Source organism: Ochotona princeps, chromosome 1 (genome assembly GCF_030435755.1).
Source record: "Ochotona princeps isolate mOchPri1 chromosome 1, mOchPri1.hap1, whole genome shotgun sequence".
Taxonomy (NCBI): domain Eukaryota; kingdom Metazoa; phylum Chordata; class Mammalia; order Lagomorpha; family Ochotonidae; genus Ochotona; species Ochotona princeps.
In genome coordinates this window covers 99,041,987-99,060,440 of record NC_080832.1, presented here as the reverse complement: position 1 = coordinate 99,060,440, position 18,454 = coordinate 99,041,987, and positions in this window count along the sequence as shown.

Sequence of the window (18,454 nt, the reverse complement as noted above, 5' to 3'; positions counted from 1 at the left end):
TGCCCCTTCCAGCCAGGGACAGCTCCCAGGCCAGGCGCGCCTCCTCCGTCGACCCCACCACCACCCGTGTCCGAGCAGCCCACCGCCCCCACGCTTCTCTTACCGCCTCTCTGCAGGACACTAGCCGCCCCCTCCCCCGCTCCCTTGCTTTCATTTTCATTAACCAGACCCGCTATGTCTGATAATTGAGTTATTAAAAGATTTGGTTTCCTTGGGCCTATAAATCAATAAACAGTAGGATTAACCTAAGAGTTTGCCTTTTAAGTCAAGGGAAACGTTTAAGGCAATCCCCTTTGAGCTTTTGTTTTCAAACCAAACAGGTGAATTGCAACTCTTCCCCACCCCTTGCACTCTTGCGACATTTTATCCTGGCTCACACGCTGCCTCCTAAACGCTCTGTCCTAAACCGAAACAGCTAAAGATAGAAAGCAGGAGGCAGGATGTGGCAGCTGCTATCCTCACGCTCCGTCGCTGCTCCAGTTGCTTTGGAGGTTCTAAACATCTCCAGGCCTTGCTGTGCCCAGCTCTGCCTCCTAGCACCGGTGCTGTGGGCCTCAGGGCGGCCGGGAAAGTGCTGTTCTGGGTGAGGATTCTGATCTTTACCTTGTTCCCCAGCAGGGAAGGCAACTTTCCCTTCTTACCCCCAAATATTTTGCATTTTCTCTTGTTTCTGGCCTCTGCACCCTTAACTTTCTCCACCCCCAAGTGAAGAGCCTAAGAGGCATCCAAAGACCTAATTTTTATTTTCTTTGGCCAAAGAAAACTACTTTATCTCCAGCAATTATTATGTGTCCTATGAAAACTTTGGTCAAACGGAAAACCCCAAACCCCCACCTTATCTACACACTGTTCCTCGGGTACAATGCGTTCCTAGTTATGAATGTTTATAGAGAATGCGTCATCACATCTGATATCCTGTACTTGTAATACATTATGCGGAAGGGAAAGAATAACCTTAAACCATCTTATGCCTCAAGAGCCCAAATAGAATTCCCCCTCCCTTGCCGATGTGTATTTCATTGTTGGAATTTTTTTTTTCTAAGAATACTAAAATTCGTTTCCTTTACCAAAAATAGAACGAATCCGATTCTTTTTTTTAATGCCCAAATAAACTCCTGTTTTGAGTTAGCCTCTAAGTCATAAGCATTGTTTTTGCCACACAATTGAGAAATATCAATCTATTGGCTCTTCATAAGAAGAGCTCTGGAGGGTATCCGTGTTCAGTTTGTATATATTTATTTATGCTTAATTTAACGGGATTGTGTAAATATGGCGAGCAAGTAGTTTGGGATTATTTATCTGTGAATCTATACCTCTGTGAATGGGTGGTTTAAAAAACCGCTTGACTCTAGGTAGAATCCTATCTGAACTTTTCTGTTCTTTATAGACAAGCTGTTATGATAATGGGTAGAAATTGGTTTAATTGTCCAGTGTTGATCTGATTTACATAAATAAAGAGATTGTTGTGTTTTTGTTGTGTTTTCATCTTCAATTCCTTGAATATGGATTCTGTTTTACAGACAGAAAATTATAGCAAGAAACTTCTTTCCCTTTTTGTCTCCCCTCTCTGAGATAATGCTGAATTTTTCCTTAAAACGGACATGTAAGTTTTGCTTCTTAAGAAAAATGAACACTTTTATTATCACTAGGAATTATTTTCGATTTTTCTCAAGCTCCCAAATGACACTTTCCTCCTTTTTTCTAAACAAATTTGCAATAAAAGCTCATGTTATCTGCATCTTTTGGTGTATTTCGCCCTTTGCAAACCAGTGATAGAATTTATTATTCAGGTATCTGAAGAACTTTGAGGCCAAGTCACAGATAACACTACCTGACCACTGCAAATGGGGCCTCATTCTGATGCAGGGTTCCTAGGAAGCAAAGGAGTGAAATGTGCAGGTCTAGGGGTAGACTTCTGTATCCCATGATCTGCGATCAGGAGAGATAACTGACAAATTGCAGAACTGAATCCTACATGAACAAAAGGGGAGAACACTCCCTTGGTCAGGGAAAAGAAAGAGGTGGACATGACTTAGGAATCTGTCTCTTTAACTTCAGAGACATCTCAGAAAAGCCAGCCTTTCTCCCTTGGGTTAATGGGCTGTGGCCAAACTGTTATGGGCTGCAAGGATCAAACACCATCTCAATCTGTATTCTGTGCTAAGACTTGGGTGTCTTCCCTGAGGTCAGGAAAGGAAAGTTATCCAAGATGTCAGACAATTTGATGAGTCACTACTTCTTTTGTGGCCCTAAGGTCTATTTGGAAAATGTGGACCTCCTAAGGTCTTTCCCTTCTCAATCTTGTTGAATTCAATTCTAAAACACACACACACACACACACACACACACACACACACACACACACCAGCAATAGCATCTTGCATGTGTATTTTAGGGGAATCAGAAATGTTAAACCTTGATGATCTTGTAACGATTTTTTTTTTTTTTTGGCTTTTTAGGTTGGACTTTCCTATAGGGATAAGGCAGAAAGGACAGTAGAATCTGTTTTACTTGAGATGTCCCTTCCTGCTTTTGTCTCGCCTGTTTAATAAAATTGGGTATCACAGCTGGATCTATAAATGATGGAACCAAGGAAAACAAAAAAAAATGTAAGGGAAGTAGAAGCAAGAAAACAAGGGAAGAGAGGAAAGTGACTTTGAGGGCATGCAATCCTGTTAGCCAGGAAAAAAATATATAAAGCCTATATATGTCTCTGGTTCAGATCCTTATACCAAGCTTCCTTCCCTTGTGTTTTGCAGAGTGTGGGGTTAGTTATCACTGGCGTCATATCAAGGGATTATTTTCATAACTTATGGCACTTACAGTAAGTTTTTCTGCAGAAGATTGTAGCATTAGCCCTACAGAAATGGACCTATAATAGATTATCTCACAGGTGAACTGCAGACCACCACACGCTTCTCCATCTCATTTTGGTAAGGAGAAGGTCCTAGATAATTACCGTTACCAGGTAAAATTCAATGTCATGAAGGCCTTCAACTGTAAGGAAAGGAAACTGGAAGGATGACCTGGAAGGAAGAATCTAAAACGAAAAAGAAAAGAAGTTGAGAGCTGGAGATAGCCTTCCTTAACAAAACCGCCTGGAGCTGCTTCTCACAGCACTCTAGTCCTTTTGTTACAGTTAGATGGAGTTTATGGAGGGCATAAGAATAGAGTATAGCTAGAACCTCCAGCCTTTGACCTGTCCAGTAAGAGGTCCCTGGGTATCTGTGGAGGAGCTGTGTCTGTGCCTCTGCTGCTGTTGAAACTAGCAGGGAGCGAAAGTGCCTGACTCACTACATCCCCAGAGTTCCACCACTGGCTGTAATTTGTGGACTGACAGTTCCAGTAAGAATAGTGCTAAGAGGACATCGGGCTTTTTTTTTTTTTTTTTTTTTTTTTTTTAATGAGGCCGCATCCGTTTTCTTTATTGAAATTGGCAGCCCCTTAGGTTCTTTCCGCAGAACCAGGAGATATGAGAGGATGGCTGACCCAGAGGGAGAGGTTCTTCCCGGGGCCGCTCATGGCTCCCTGGCCCAAGCTGCTTTCCAAGCAGTTGTCAGTCGTGTTGAAGCCTCAGAAATTAAACTGCAGCTCACAAGTCCATTAATTTTAGCTTCCCCTTAATCTATTTATAAATGAGACAGCGCTGGCTCTATAAATACAGTTCTATAAAATTGAACTCCTTCCTGTAAATCTTCCAAGTTTTTTATTTACATGTATCCTCCTCCACCCCCCACTCGTCCTCTAAGGATCCTGGTATGAACTGGGGAAGACTCAAGCCCATGTGACCTACGCTAGCCCACCTCTCCGCTTGATTCTGGCCTCTTGAGACCAGAGAAACTTTGCACGGGTGAAGCGAGGCGGGGTGGGGGCAGGGACAATGGAAGGTGACAACCCATTTTTTTTCTTTCCCTTCTAGACTTTGTTTCCTTGTTTGTATCCCAAACTCTATTTTCCATCACAAGCTCCGCGTTGATTTATACGGTCATAAACAGCATTCTTGCTTCTGTATCTTCTCTCATAGCTCGGGGTGAACTCCTTTTCCACTTCTTTGGCAGCCTCTACTTTAACATCAAGCCTCATAAATAACCTCACGAGCTTCCTGAAAGATGAGGTCAAACATCTCTTCACGCCCACTGACCTGGCTCAGGTCCCTCCATGCCCCTTCCCTCAGGTCTCAGATTTCCAGGACGCAATCACCTACAGTCCTTTGCAGACAGGATCCAGGCGTGGCTACACTCACACTGTGGGCGGGAGGCAAACCCAAGGCAAACCCAAGTACCACGTGCGCGCCGTCTGGGTCTGCGCGGGGGTCGACGCGTGCCTTACCAGTAGCTAACCCTCAGTAGCGCTCTCTCCCCAGGATTGCCCAGCTGGTTCAGGGGTGGGAGTGGGGATGGGAAAGCATCCTGCCAAGCTCGGAGGCTCCTCTGGGCGTTCCTGCAGACCCCGCGCCTGTCCAGGGCGGGCAGCACCTGGGAGCGCCCTCGGGATCAGGATGCAGGGTTGTAAAAGGCTGCGGCTGCGGCGCAGTAGTATTTATCTGTTATTTTCGTAGATCTCATCAACGGAAATTGAGAGAACTGTTTTGTTCCACCAATTGAACGCTGGTCACTTGTTGGAAACTTACTCGTCCCGCTCCACCCTGCTTTCTGCCTTTTCCCTGCTCTCCAAATGGGCTTCTGGAGATGACTTAAACAGGAGGCTTCCGGACCCAAACAGGGCTCACACCTGCTCTCCAGAGAGGCCTCTGCATAAAAATGCTCTTCACAGTTTTTTTTTTAAAGTTGCATAATGGCCAATGAACGTAGCAAAACATGACTTGCCCAGGCCGCGCGGAGGGCAGACTTCGCAGTCAGCCGTACCATGATGTGTTAACTTCTGAGACATGTCTCTTTGCTCATATACTAGTGACACCGTTTCAGGGGGGAGTGGATGATTAGAGCCATTTAACTGGGAAAGGAGTGATAACCACTGCACATCTATGTACAGTAAGCGGTGGGGAATGTCAAATGGTGTCCCCCTTAACTGCCAGATGTCTCCCTTGGTACAATCAAAACACAGGGGAGAAGTGGCTGGCACTTGAGTAGTGGGATATAGAAGCATGGGAAGAGGAGCTGCTCTGGGACTGGACAAGCACCTCAGGCAAGCCAAATTCTGTAGGAACTCTCTAAGTGTGCCTGGGGTGCTACGTGGATTGGGTGGAGGAGAATAGAGCGCTCACCACATCAGCAGTGGGGTCCTGAGCTCTGGGAACCCGAGTTAGAGGCCAGTGGCTGAAAAGCTCCTGACTGCTTGAGTGACTGGTGGGTGGCCCACTGGCCCACTAGCCAAGAGAATACGACCCCATGATCTGACTTTCTGAGGAAATTGGATTTTAGGTAGTATATATTGAGCTCTGGATTTCACTTCTAAGCTGTTTTTTCTCCCCTAAGATTTATTGCTTTCCCAGGCTACAAACAGGAACTGGAAGGGAAGTGGAGCAGCCAGGATACTAACCAGTGCACATCCTATGCATGCAAGGAGAGGATTCCAGGCATTAGGCTTTTTTTGTTCCAGGTTTGTAAAGTGGCAGGCAAAAGTTAGGGAGAAAGCCCAGGAAATTTAATCCAGTGAGGAACCAAATACCAGCACCCCATTCACGAGCCTTCATCAGAAACACACAAAACAAGCAATGGCAGTGCTCTGGTTGACATTGCAACCTCAGGGTTGGACTAGGTTGAGTTGTTTTTTGTTTTTAAAGATTTATTTATTTTATTACAGTCAGATATACAGAGAGGAGGAGAGACAGAGAGGAAGATCTTCCGTCCGATGATTCACTCCCCAAGTGAGCCACAACGGCCGGTGCGCGCCAATCCGAAGCCAGGAACCAGGAACCTCTTCCTGGTCTCCCACACGGGTGCAGGGTCCCAAGGCATTGGGCCGTCCTCGACTGCTTTCCCAGGCCACAAGCAGGGAGCTGGATGGGAAGTGGAGCTTCCAGGATTAGAACCAGCGCCCATATGGGATCCCGGGGCAGGTTCAAGGCGAGGACTTAAGCCACTAGGCCACGCCGCCGGGCCCCAGGTTGAGTTTTGTGTATAGATTATTTTCCCTGAAAAAAAAATTCTGCCAAGTGATCACCAGCGAGAACTTTTGGGAAGATTGTAGTCAGGGCTAATGGACACGCACACAGCAACACCCTAAGAGAACTCCGAACATCCCACCACACATACACACAAAGACAAGAGGTGTTGCTGGCAGCAAAATGAATTTTCCTAGCCATAATAAATCCATGTGTTAAAGAGAAAGGAAGATAATGTTTGATTGTTTAGTTCCCAGTCTCTCTCGCTTCCCTCCCCACACCTAGGTCTTTGCCTTCAAGGTAGAAGTCTGTCTGCCAGAGGTTCCTGAAGATAGGAAATGATCAGCATTTGAGGCAAGAAGAAGGGCTTACTTTTTAAAAATAGACTTTAACACACTTTCCCCTTTGTTTTTGGAGAGGTGATAAAGAAGCTATAGATATGAGCTTTATTAGCAAAATGAGTCCACAGAGCGATTCTTTCATTTCTATATTCACTAGAAATATGCTTCTTTTTTTTCCTTCATAGATGATGGCCATTCAAGACAATGGGGCTAACTAGCACAAAGAAAGATCTAGCTGACGGGGAGCCCTGTGGCCTTTCACACTTCCTTTAGTTCCCAATAGTGAACATCCGTATTCAATGTCTGAAAGCAATAAAGCCAATTAGGACATTTTAGTTTTGCTTGGAGGTGGGTGGGTGTCCGTCTGTCTATGACACTGCTTTGCAGGCAGAAACTGGAGGACTGACATCCCCTAAGCCTTAGTGCCTCTCAGGACCTGAGAGATGACTGGAGGGTCATCATCATGGACCCTGATTCTCCGGGTGGTTTTCGTTGTTCCTGCACCATTTTCATTCCTTTACAGGCATTTTTATTGTTAAATAATTTTATTTGGGTATGTAGTTTTTAAAGATTCATTTTTTTTTTATTTGAGAGGTAGATTTACAGAGAGAAGGAGAGACAGAGAGAAGGATTTTCCATGCTCTGGTTCACTCCCCAAGAGGCCACAATGGCCAGAGCTGAGCCGATCCGAAGCCAGGAGCCAGGAGTTTGCTCTGGGTGTCCCATGCGGGTGCAGGGTCCCAAGGCTTTGGGTCATCCTCTACTGCTTTCCCAGGCCACAAGCAGGGAGCTGGATGAGGAGTATAGCAGCCAGGACATGAATGGTTTTCTATATGGAATTCCATCATATACAAGGTGAGTGAGCATTTAGCCACTAGGCTACTGTGCTGGTCCAAATATTTATTGATTTTCATTGGAAAGGCATATTTAAGAGAAAAACATCTTTCATCCTCTTGATCTCTCCTCAATTGGCCACAATGGCCAGAGCTGAGCTCCATTTGTACCCAGGAACCAGGAGCTTCTCCCAGGTCATCCACACAGATGAAGGGTCCCAAGATGTTGGGCCATCTTCTACTGCTTTTCCAGGCCACAAGGAGGGTGCTAGATAGGAACTGGAGCAGTTGGGACACAAAGCAGCACCCATATGCGATCCCGGTGCTTGGAGGTGGAGGATTAACTAGTTGAACCAATGCACTGCCCCCCATGCATTTTTAATTTTATGACACTTTTGCAACAGTTTTGTGAATGCACTTTTTGTTTTACCTGGAAACAAACCCTAAATTAAATCAGCCCAAATAATTTAGCAGAACCAAAACACCCACTGCTTGTTGATCAATTTATTAAAAAGGTTCAGTCTTCAGTGTGCAACGCTGTGAAGTCCAACAAACATGAATTCCTTTGAAGGGATCAAAGATTTGAAATAATGAGATATTCCAGAGATAAATAATTAGAGAAATTTATCTCTAAAGCAAAGATCAAGAATGAAGTTACATGTTTTCTCAGTACATGTTGTCCTCATGGCACTGTGTTGTCTCTTTTTGATGATCCAAAGCTTTTTTCTTGTGACAGACATCTGACTTTAAGAGAGCAAACCTACAGGGTTTTCAAAAGCCTTATGAAAGACAGAATTTAAAAATTAGTTTATTTTGGAAAGATTTGAAATCTATGCATAGCTTTTTCAGTGACATGTATTTTACATGAACTTATTGAGAATTCCTGATACATTCATGAAATTCTGTAACAATTTGCTTTTTAATCCTTTAAAAAAATTTGTTCTCTTAATTGAAAATCAGAGTTACAGAGAGAGAAGGAGGAGAGAGAGAAAAAAAAATCCATTCACTGATTCATTTTTGAAGCAACTGCAAATCCTGGGGCTGGGTCAGTCCAAGTCTGGAGTCAGGAACTTTCTCTGGGTCTGCCCACTGATCCAAGGATTTGGTGCATCCTACATTGCTTTCCCAGATACACTAAAAGGGAGCTGGATCAAAAATGGAGAAGCTGGGACAAGAATTGATGCTGATAAGGGATGGTGGGCTACATTATTTAAAACTTGAATGAAGTTAAGGTTTAAAAGTGACAAAGCATCTCTGTCTTGTTATTACTGGATCTATAACTATATATATCCCTTGGATCATCACTTGTAAGGAAATGTATTTGTTTGTTTGTTTGTTTGTTTATTTATTTATTTATTTATTTATTACCTAATGGAGGTCTTTTGGAAAAGCCATTCTATTTCTAATGTTCTAAAATTTATAGAAGGGGATGTATCTAGGAACCAGACCATGAACCCTTCGAATGAGAATGGAATTTTCCTGTCAACTGGATACTAGCTGTCTTCCCTGCATGTCATCACTTCAATGTGTACAAAGAAACATGAGTTTGCATTTAAATCGCTCTACATTTAATCGCACATGTGCACAGGCACACACAGAAGACTGTTTTCACTCATCATTTCTCCTCGATGTCAAACATGTGTTGGGAATTTTGGAATCTGACTTCTTCAGCTTCTCCAGTTCATATTTGTAGCTTTGTTTTCACACATGCATTTTAGAAATCTACAAGGTGATAACTAGGTTATTCTCCCCCCCCTTTGGTTGCTGTTAATAACTCTGTCCTTCCTTCCCTCTTCCCCACTGACTCCCTCCTCCCTACCATTCTGTCAAGCAATAGGCTGTAAAATAGTTATCCAGACCAGCAGCCAGGCAAGTGCCGTTTGAGAGTAATTTCTGCCCCAAGCATTTGGCCCAGGGCAAAGCAAGCGTGCTCTCTAACTGATCAACCTGGATATTTCATTATTCATTAATTTACTGTTTAACCAAATCCCACTCATTATCAGAGGCAACGCTTGGCAGAGCCCAGCGAACAGTAGCAGTTGGTGTCAGGCGTGGAGAATTGGCCCATTTGATCCTGGGCTGTTTTATTATTCAACACCACTGACTGAGAAAAAGGTCCATGAATAATAAAGAGCCAAACCGTGTTTGAACTGAGAAGCATGACACAGCCTTACAAAACAGCAGTTAGAAAATTAAAGGCAAGGTGGCCCAGACTTTGCATTTTTTATCTTGGCTGTGGGCACAGACATTTATATCCCTACATTGTTTCCAATGATTTTTTTTTCAAGTCCTAAAGACAGAGGCATTTGTTTCAGACGTACTCTTTCAAAAACAGTCTATTGAAGAACTCAGGAGCAAACTTAACACAGCAAGAAACAAACATGCCTCCAGATGGGAACTTGAAAACATAATTTCTAACCTTATAATCAGCTAAGTCCTTTGTGGCCCTTCTGAGCTGTGGGGAAGACTTGGGTGATTTTAATTCTCCTTTGGACCTGCCATCATCCATACCCAGGGTTGGTTTAATAATATAATTCACCATGCCAATCAAATGGATGATATGTTCCTTTTCTACTCAGCTGATTCATGAACAAGTTTGAGGCTCCTGAAGCACCTGGTTACGCAGAGCATGGAGCAAGGAGTTTATAGATCCTGTAGGTAATATTTAAAACCTCATTAATATAAGAAAAGGATCTATGAAATGTACATGGATAGAGGCAGTAGTTTATGCCATTTCCAGAATGATCTTTCCTGAGTTTATAGACAATGGTGATCGTGAATTCTCTCAGGCTTTGGTTAGAACTGTGAATATACATTTGAATTTAATACACTTGTTGGGTTCATTGGTAGTGTGCCTGAAATTATGTTCTCTTTGGGAGCAACATTTCCTGTCATTCCACTCATGCCTCTTTTGTCCATTGATTTATAGTTTGTGAATAAGTCTGATGGGACCCAAAACAGTGCCTTTTGTTTGTTTCCTTCATTTGCCTAGCAACCTGTTCATTTTATCTCCACTCAGCCCTCTTTACGCAGAGAAAGAAGGCATATGTGCTGTTTTCCTTTCATTTACATGAACAATGGATGCATAGGAGATTTTCTGGGACCAGTGAAGTACTTACGTTTCCCTACACTTATGAAAAATTACACACATATATATTGTATATATATATATATATTTGTGTGTGTGTATATATATATATATATGTATATATAAAATGAGCTTATATATACAAAAGTCTTAATTTAAAAACGCATCAAGTTCCAGGATTCTTTATAAATTGATCAAGTAGTTACGATGTCAAGTGACATATAACTGTAACTATCCAAATGTTGCGTGGTGAGGTAACTTCAGGCAAATTTTATTTAATTTTGGAATCTGTAAGACTGGAAGCACTAGGGTAATGAGCAGTTTTTTCTACTTCAGGGTGTTCTCGTGCTTGTTTTGGGTATGTTTTGAGGCTGTGGTTAATATGTTGACCTTAAAACAGTACAGAGTATTAGAAGGAATTTTTTATATATCAGCCTGATCACTTCATTTTACAGAAGCTTAGAGAATACTATGTCCTATCTCATTCATGTAACTCCTGACAGAACCAATTCCAAAGTGCTTCTTCCTCTACAATGGATATTAAGGTTTGGATTTTTAGTCTGCATATTAGTGACCATTTTGTTTCTACCTGTACTTTAACAGTATTTTTTTAAGCAAAATCTTTTTATTGCTGTTGCCTATGGCAAAACAATACTTCATACAAATAAATCAGTTAACTTTGAACTCAAAGCTTTACAGACACAAGGAAGATCTTGGGCAAAAGAAGGGATATTTCTGATTATTCAGTATATTGTGTAAAATAGATTTATAGGAAAGCAACCTTTCAAAAATATTAATCACTACACAATCCATTTTAAGAAAGAGATCTTAAGAAAATTCTTATCTCATGTACTAAAGTTTTTTTAAAAAACAAATCTTTTCAATAGGTATTACTTTGCTATGACACTATGTAGTGCTACATGTAAGAAGAAGGTGAAAATAAATCCTTCAACTTGATTGGGATTGGAAATTCAGAACATTAGATAAAGAATACTACTGTTTTTCAATCCAGTAGGGTGGGACAGGTTGTATAGTTATAGTTATAGTTATAATTAAAAATAGCAGCAGGTAAGTTAACAAAAGTGTCAACGTGATTGAAACCTAGAACAGATCAAAATGATACCTTGGCTTCTCAGATTATGCCAACCCTTGTTACATTGTTGAACTCCACACCCTTTGGTAAACCCGAAGTGAAAACTTCAAATTGAAAAGGGATAGCAGGCCATTTGTTTCAAAATAAAAAAACTTTTCTTAAATTACTAAAAGTTCGTGTGTTTTTTCATTTACACTCTCAGTGATAAAAGGAATAACTTTATAGATCATTTCAAATTATTTGCCATAGTTTCCTAGAAGACAGCTTATGTTTTTTCCTAATCACGCACTCTTTTAATAATGAACTTGAGGCTGGGTGTCTGCAATGTAGTGGTTACATCATTGCTTGGTATGGCCACCTCCCTTGTAGTCCCTGCTTCTAGTTCTAGCACTACCATTTCTAACCTAGCTTCCTGCTGATGCAGGCAATGGGCAGTGGCAAGTGATATCTTGAGTATGTGGATCCCTGTTCACTAATGTGAGACCTGAATGGAGCTTTGTGCTCTTGGCATTGGCTGTGGCCCAATCTTGGATGTTGTGGCCATTTGGGGAGGGAACCATTGGTTGAAATATTTCTCTATGTCTCTATCTCTCTCCAATTTTCAAATGAGGTTAAAATAAATGAAAGCATTTTAAAATGAACGCCCAGAAAGACAGTGGGAAAAAGCTCTACCATGAGAGGATTTAATCCTAGCTGTGGTCCATGTGTTGAAAGCTTTCATAATTTTAATAACCATATATAAATAGCCAGCTGGCTAATCCTGAGACTATCCCTCCTCCCTGTTCACTTTATAGAACGATCCTGTGGTTCATACTTCATCAATATTTTTTTACACAGTCAAAAATGCTCATTAGATAGAGAAAATAATCATAACCTATTTCCATTTCACTTCATGAAGTACTTTCATCAGTTTAAATAACATCATCTGATTTAATTGTTGCAAGAAATCTGATTTGGAAGCAAAATAGGGCTGGCATAATGGTGCAGCAAGCTAATCCTCTACCTGTAGTGTCAACATCCTTTACAGGTGCCAGTTGGTGGCCTAGCTTCCCCACTTATGATCCAGCTCATGACCTCGAAAACCAGTAGAGGATGGCTCAAGTCCTTGGGCTTCTGACTTTGGATTATCTCAGATCTGGTTGTTGGCTGGCATTTGGGGAATGAATCACAGAATCGAAGGCTCTTTTTTTCTCTTTTAAGTAAAATAAATAAATTAAAAAATACGTATAAGTACAAAAGCAGTTCTCTTGATTTAACTGATGAGAAAGTTGATGCTCAAATTGAAATGTAAGCTTATCTTACAGAACAGTTTGTGATAAGATGAAATGAAAAGATACATTTAATTTGCTGCAAAAGATTTTGAAGCCTATTTGCAATTTTTTGGTAATACACATTTTCCCATGAACTTTATAAAAACTCCTAACATGCATGTGTTTCAAAACTGTTTGTTACAAAATAAACTTTTCATTTACTTCCATTTTCACAAACTTTGAATTCTTCATTTATGTATTCCTAGACATCACACAAATATGCAAACACAACAATTTCGTTAAGGTATTTGAAAAGAAAAAGTATAGTAATGCATTATAGCATGATATATCTTTTCAGAGTTTATTAATTTACATTAGATAAAGAGGGACATTTGTGAGAAAATTGAGCTATGGAATATATATTAAAAATATGCAACACTTTCTGTTTTAAGTCTCTGAATGTAGTGGAACTGCAGTAAACAGTCTACTTCTAGGATCTTACAGTATCTACTTTGATTAATGCATAAGAATACCTTGTGATTGTACACCCAGTTGTTACTGTGTAAAGGACTACTTCTCAAGTACTGGAAGGTGTTAAAAACAGCATTCCTAAAAGAGTGTATATCTTTTCCTTGTGATCTTTTTTTATGCTGGTGATTTGTTTAGTGGGTCTTTTGGTTATAGATATGGTGAAAGTGAGTTTCTGCTTAGTCAAACTTTTCAGAAATTTCAATGATTCTGTATTAAGGGAAATTCAGTTTATTTGCAACTGCCTATCTTTTTTCATTGTCTGCCTATACATATGAAACTGCATTATTAATATATACTTTCATAAATTTAAGAGTATTTGTCAGAGCTACTGGCTCGATTTATCAATGAACTTAAGATGTTTCACATTATTTTATAGCTTCTTAGCATAGATTTGCCTTAGTCCATCTGTAACAGCAGAGGAAGAATTCTGTTTCCTTAAGTCCTTTTATGAGGGTGCCAAAAGGTATAAAAATATGATGCCATTTAATAGCCAGGCTCTTTGAAACTACCATGCACACACAGTGTGCATGCTAAGTTTAATCACACTGATGGATTTCCATGTAATGTCTCAATTGCAGACTCCCTCATTAGAGCAGTCAATCTTGAAGTTCTCCCTGGTGAGAAGGGTGAAGGTGACTTCAACACCCGTGAGAGGGTCAGCTGGATTTTGCCAACACCCAGAAAGACGGTGGGAAAAAGCTTTACCATATGAGGCTATAATCCTAGCTGTGGTCAATGTGTTGAAAGCTTTATATTTCCTGACCACAGGATCTTTCTATAAAGTGAACAGGGAGGAGGGATAGTCTCAGGATTAGCCAGCTGGCTATTTATATATGGTTATTAAAATTTCTTGAAGAAATTGGTGGAGTTTTTAAACTCTTTTAAAATAGGATGACTATATCTGTTTGAGAAATCATAAGCTTCTCCTTTTTACGATTATTTTGAGCATGAGAGAAAGATATAATACTCAAATTGTAAATTCTGACAATTGCAGCAGCAAAATGGGAATACACAAAATGATGGGAAAAACAGCAGTAGCGGCTGAAACAAGGAGAGAATCCAGATGTCACCTTCATAGGAAATCTTTTTCTCCTCCAAGGACCCGCAGGTCAAGCTTTTTAATTTTGGGCAAAACACAGTTTCATTCCATCCCACGTGGAGTGTGGGGACAGCCCTGTCTTTTGCAGGCTGCATTTGGAACCTGCTGCCTCTTTGTGTTCAGGATGCACACACTATTCCCCTAGCTTGCTTAGTGAATCCCCGCACAATAGTGGCATTAAAGAAAGCAAAACGCAAGCAATGCATTAAGGCTCTTTGTTTAGAGAAGAAAAACAAGCAAGTTAACATTTATCAAAAGATGCTGGGTCATCAGGAATACTGTAGAAGCGGAAGTAAGAGTTGGGTCCTTTATGTAAGAAATCCTTCGAGTGTCCAGTTACAACAACCAGACCTTGAAATACTGTTTTCCGGTTTCCTCCTGCTCCTCCCCCTTCTTTGTCTCCTTTTTTGAGAGACATTTCAGCAGAGAAGGCAAGACCACTCATGTGTGTGTAAGAATGTATTCCTATATATCTAATTCCTTCTTCCCCTATTCTTTGAGTTGCTGAACCAGCCAGATCTTCATTATCAGGTGTAGCACTCCTTGGATGCACCTGGAAGAAATCAAATACACCATCAGCATCTTAAAACTTTGTTGAGGCACTGTTCTTCTCTTCCAAATGGCATTTGCAGAACTGGCACATGACCATGCATATTTGGGGCCTTAACTGAGCATGAAGAAAAATCTAGAAAAATATAATAAAAGCACTAATTCTTTTTCAAACTTTTAATTGTTTTATTATCACTTAATTTGCATATTTTGTTTCGTTTAATTTTCCAAAACAAATTCTTTGAAATATTTTAGATTATATAAAGTTGAACAAAGAAAGACTGAAGAAATATAGTGGGACCTGGCGCAACAGCCTATGGCTAAAGACCTCACCTGTGTGAACCAGGATCCCATATGGGTGCCGGTTCTAATCCCAGTGGCCCCGCTTCCCATTCAGCTCCCTGGTTGTATCCAGGGAAAGCAGTACAGGATGGGCCAAAGCCTGTGACCCGCACTCACTTGGGCTACCCAAAGGAGGCTCCAGGCTCCTGGCTTCGGATTGGCTCAGCTCCAGTCATTGCGGCCACTTGGGGAGTGAATCATTGGATGGAAGGTCTTCTTCTGTCTCTCCTCTGGATATATCTGTCTTTCCAATAAAAATAAATAAATATTAAGAGAAAGAATTACAGCGACAGGCAATTAAAAAGAGATTTTAAGGTGACTCTGAAAGTGTTCTAATAGCCAATATACATCTACCACGCCAAATAGTTCTTTAAATTGTAACTTAAATTGTACACTTACCAGTTCCACTACAATAATTTAGGTAGCAATGAAAAAATGAATTAGATTCAATTTAAATGACTGTTCTCTGGTAGCTAACATAAAAGTTTATCCAATCAAAGGTACCAGCACGGGAGGAAACATTACTGTTTTTAGAATAATCTCCGATGCCTGGCGTCTAGTCATCAGGATTTTAGGAGCATGGGGAATAATTGTCAAAAGAAGAAGCGCAAAAGGGAGATAACAGAATGGAAAGGCAAAAAAGATAAGCCAGAATGAAAAAAGAAAGAGAAAAAAAAAATAAGAAATTGCAAGTAAGTGAACTAACTGGTAATACCACTATTCCTCTGCCCAGACAATTGACACATGGGACTCAGAGATATTTAAAATGAAACAGGTTAGTAAGATTTCGAGAAATGACTTCCAATCTTTGAATATCTCTTCATTCTGATTCTTAATGCCAGATATTTCTTTATTTGGCAGAGCTTTTTCAATTCTTTGTTATGCATTAAAGGTTTTGAAGCATGTACCTGTAGTAAAATAATACATTGGCACAAATGATTCGATTTTTTTTAAAGCTTTATTTATTTTTTATTAGAAAGGCAGATTTATAGAGAGAAAGACAGAAAAATTTCTATCAATTGGTTCATGCCCCAAGTGGCTACAATGGCCAGGGCTGAGCTGATCTGAAGCCAGGAACCAGGAGATTCGTTCCATGTCGCCCATGTGGGTCAGGGTCCCAGGCTTTGGGTCATCCTCTACTGCTTATGAAGACCACAAACATGGAGTTAGATGTGAAGCGGAGCAGATAGGATACAAACTGGCACCCATATGGGTTCCTGGTGCATGAAAGGCTAGGATTTAGTCACTAGGCTATCGTGCTGGACCCTACTATATCTTGAAATTAAGCACAATTGTAGATAAGACATTGTCAGTAATATTTGAAAATAATGATATTTTGGTTTATGCTATTTCTCAATTTCTTTGTACCACACAAAATTATTTATTTTTATTGGAAAGGCAGAATTACAGAGTGAGGGAGAATACAGAGAGGAAGATCTGTCTGTTATTCACTCCCCAATAGGCTGCAGTGGTCAGAGCTGTGCTGATCCGAGGCCAGGAGCCAGGAGCTTCTTCCAGATCTCCCATGTGGGTGCAGGGTCCCAAGGCTTTGGGCCATCCTCTACTGCCTTCCCAGGCTACAAGTAGGAAGCTGGATGGAAAGTGGAGTAGGTGGGACACACACTAGTGCCTGTATGGGATTCTGGCAGTTGCTAGGTGAAGATTTAGCCACTAGGCTATTGCTCCAAACCCCTTGCCACTTACTTTTGGTATCACAGGGCACTAAAAAACCTTCATTGAAAAATGATGTTAAGGATAAGTTTGGTTTGGTATCCCCAAACTTTGAAATCTTTTTACTTGTTTAATGTATTTTTCATGAATTTTCTGAAGACTTCTAGCATGCATAGATTTCAAAATAGGGGTACCAAAATCTTAATTCAGTTGCCTTTTACTTCATTTTCATAAACGGTTTGAAGTGTTCTTGTACTTACAGTTTTACCTTGCAGAATTCTTTGTCTTGTTACCTGTCACAACCTGGCTTAGCATTTGGAATGTAAAAATCCTTCCCCACCAGTCCTCCTGACATTAGCTTCCTATTTCTTACTATATGGAATATGTATCATGCTGGAAATTAGATTTGTCTCTTTTGTGGAATTTCTCTGGTTATTCTACAGCCAGGTAGAAATGAATATTTTTTTTTGTGTGGCTGCAGCAATTGGACGATTTTTGAAGGTTTCCCTCATTTTTAGGAGTGGAAAACAGAATGAATTTCTGGCTGAGCACTAGTTAAAAGAATGTCTCCCCCCACCATTCGAAAGTCATTTATTTTATTGTGACTTCCTGGGTTTTGCTATCGAGAAACCCCATGACATTGGCAGCCCTTGGTTAAAAACAGTTCACTGGATGCCTTGACAGACTTTTGCTGTTTAACCATTTCATGCCCACTTAAATATGTCATATTTACACACTTCCCAGTGATTTCATTGGGCTTTCCCACGACACAGACCCTAAATCCAAACTGCATTAGTTAAAGACATACCCTGCTTAAAACCTGTAGGTTTAGATTTGAACGGTAGGTTAAAACGTCGCAAATGAAAGGCATCCATGGACTCTCCTGAAATTCTTTCCTGTCTAACTTCTATGGTAATGGAGGACACAATTCAATATTTCACTGCCAGTGGGACATTTTGGATGGAGGAGGAACATGTTTTTTTCTTGCCTCTTTGCAAACATTTTGTCCTTAACTTGATACCTTACGATTACAAGATCGTACAACTGCTCAAGTCTCCACCAAAGACTGACATCTGTTGTATCTAGGGAAGCTTGGAACCAGCATCAGTCAGAGACACAGTCACTAGTAGGAACTGTCACAGATGTGGAAACAGCAACACTGTAAGAGACTTTCTCCCTTCAGCAGCAGCGATTCCTTGGGGTGTTTATAAACATAGCTTCCCATCAAGTTGGCTTACAGATTGTCATAGTGTTTACAGATTGTTCTTAAAATGAGATGTCAGGAGAGGGAGTTCCGGGGGTGCAGCTCCTAAAATGAATTCAATATGAAAAATTAAAGTGATGTGGGATCTTAGTACAAGTCAAAAACCTATGCAGAATTGTAGATGAAAGGAAGTTAGTGCTGTAAATTATGTTATCAAGGATGGGGAGCATTTATATCAATCATTAGGGCTGGAGGAAGAATTTATATAGGGGTAATTGATGAGCCACATTAAAGAAAGCTAATGTAGATAATAGATGAGAAGTGAATAATACCCCTGGTGCTTGGGCCTGCAGCTGTCCTCTGGGTCACCGTAGCTAACAGTCAGGAAA